This window comes from Arachis ipaensis, chromosome B9, assembly GCF_059453495.1.
Source record: "Arachis ipaensis isolate K30076 ecotype BB chromosome B9, ASM5945349v1, whole genome shotgun sequence".
Classification (NCBI taxonomy): domain Eukaryota; kingdom Viridiplantae; phylum Streptophyta; class Magnoliopsida; order Fabales; family Fabaceae; genus Arachis; species Arachis ipaensis.
In genome coordinates this window covers 35,295,377-35,297,663 of record NC_142444.1, presented here as the reverse complement: position 1 = coordinate 35,297,663, position 2,287 = coordinate 35,295,377, and the positions used below count along the sequence as shown (strand labels likewise).

The following is a 2,287-nucleotide window of genomic DNA, read 5'->3' as shown; positions in this document are numbered from 1 at the left end:
GTTCATCTTGACATTCATAGCATTCTTGCATGCATCACATGTTTTGATCTAAAAATTTCATGCATTGCATTTTTTTTGTGTTTTTCTCTCTCATCACAAAAATTCAAAAATCAAAAAAATATCTTTCCCTTTTTCTCTCATCAAATTCGAAAATTTGGATTGACTTTTTCAAAAAATTTTAAAATCAAATTGTTTCTTATGAGTCAAATCAAATTTTCAATTTGAAAATCTTATCTTTTTCAAAATCTTTTTCAAAAATCAAATCTTTTTCAAAATTCTTAGTTATTTTCGAAAATTCCAAAAATCTTTTTCAAAAATATTTTTCTTATTTTTATATAAAATTTTCGAAAATAACTAATCAATTAATGTTTTGATTCAAAAATTTCAAGTTTGTTACTTACTTGTTAAGAAAGATTCAAACTTTAAGTTCTAGAATCATATCTTGTGATTTCTTGTGAATCAAGTCATTAATTGTGATTTTAAAAATCAATTCTTTTTCAAAAACTAATTTCTATCATATCTTTTCAAAAATATCTTCTCATCTTATCTTTTTCAAAAAATTGATTTCAAAATATCTTTTCTAACTTCCTAACTTCTTATCTTTTCAAAATTTGTTTCAACTAACTAACTAACTTTTTGTTTGTTTCTTAACTTTTTCAAAACTACCTAACTAACTCTCTCTCTCTAATTTTCGAAAATATCTTCCCTCTTTTTCAAAAATTTCTTTTTAATTAACTAATTATTTTTATTTTTATTTAAAAAATTTTCGAAAAAAATACTAAACATTTTTCAAAAACTATTTTCAAAAATCACTAACTCTTTTTTAAAATAATTTTCGAAAATTTTCCCTCCCCCATCTTATTCTATTTATTCATTCATATCCTAACATCTCATCTCACATCTCTAGCCTCCTCACAGTTGTGTTTCTTCCATTATATTACATTCTTTATCTCCCCCTCTTCTTCTACTCACACAGGGATCCCTATACTGTGGTATAAAGGATCTCTATTATTATTATTATTATTTTGTGCCTTCTTCTTTGTCATATGAGCAGGAGCAAGGATAAGAACACTCTTGTGGAAGCAGATCCAGAACCTGAAAGGACTCTGAAGAGAAAATTAAGAGAAGCTAAAATACAACAATCCAGAGATAACCTTTCAGAAATTTTCGAACAGGAAGAGGAGATGGAAGCCGAAAATAATAATAATGTAAGGAAGATGCTTGGTGACTTTACTGCACCTAATTCCAATTTACATGGAAGAAGCATCTCCATTCCTGCCATTGGAGCAAACAACTTTGAGCTGAAACCTCAATTAGTTTCTCTGATGCAGCAGAACTGCAAGTTTCATGGACTTCCATCTGAAGATCCTTTTCAGTTCTTAACTGAATTCTTGCAGATATGTGATACTGTTAAGACTAATGGAGTAGATCCTGAAGTCTACAGGCTCATGCTTTTCCCTTTTGCTGTAAGAGACATAGCTAGATTATGGTTGGATTCTCAACCTAAAGACAGCCTGAACTCTTGGGATAAGCTGGTCACGGCTTTCTTAGCCAAGTACTTTCCTCCTCAAAAGCTGAGCAAGCTTAGAGCTGATGTTCAAACCTTCAGACAGAAAGAAGGTGAATCTCTCTATGAAGCTTGGGAAAGATACAAACAGTTGACCAAAAAGTGTCCTTCTGACATGCTTTCAGAATGGACCATCCTGGATATATTCTATGATGGTTTATCTGAGCTATCAAAGATGTCACTGGACACTTCTGCAGGTGGATCCATTCACCTAAAGAAAACGCCTGCAGAAGCTCAAGAACTCATTGACATGGTTGCTAATAACCAGTTCATGTACACTTCTGAAAGGAATCCTGTGAGTAATGAGACGCCTATGAAGAAGGGAGTTCTTGAGGTTGATACTCTGAATGCCATATTGGCTCAGAATAAAATATTGACTCAGCAAGTCAATATGATTTCTCAGAGTCTGCATGGAATGCAAGCTGCATCCAACAGTACTCAAGAGGCATCTTCTGAAGAAGAAGCCTATGATCCTGAGAACCCTGCAATAGCAGAGGTGAATTACTTAGGTGAACCTTATGGAAACACCTATAACTCAACATGGAGAAATCATCCAAATTTCTCATGGAAGGATCAAAAGCCCCAACAAGGTTTAGCAAGCCTTTTCCATCATCAACTCAGCAACAGACAGAGAACTCTGAACAAAATGCTTCTAATTTAGCAAATTTAGTCTCTGATCTATCTAAGGCCACTGTAAGTTTCATGAATGAAACAAGATCT

The 2,287-nt window shown here is 32.7% G+C and overlaps 1 non-coding gene across 1 annotated transcript; it reads right to left on the bottom strand.

Moving 5' to 3' along the window:
• Positions 1 to 1,580: 1,580 nt before the first annotated feature.
• On the bottom strand, positions 1,581 to 1,688 carry LOC148544277 (small nucleolar RNA R71). Its single transcript, XR_015901594.1, has one exon. It is a non-coding gene; the product is annotated as a small nucleolar RNA R71 (small nucleolar RNA).
• Positions 1,689 to 2,287: the final 599 nt, after the last annotated feature.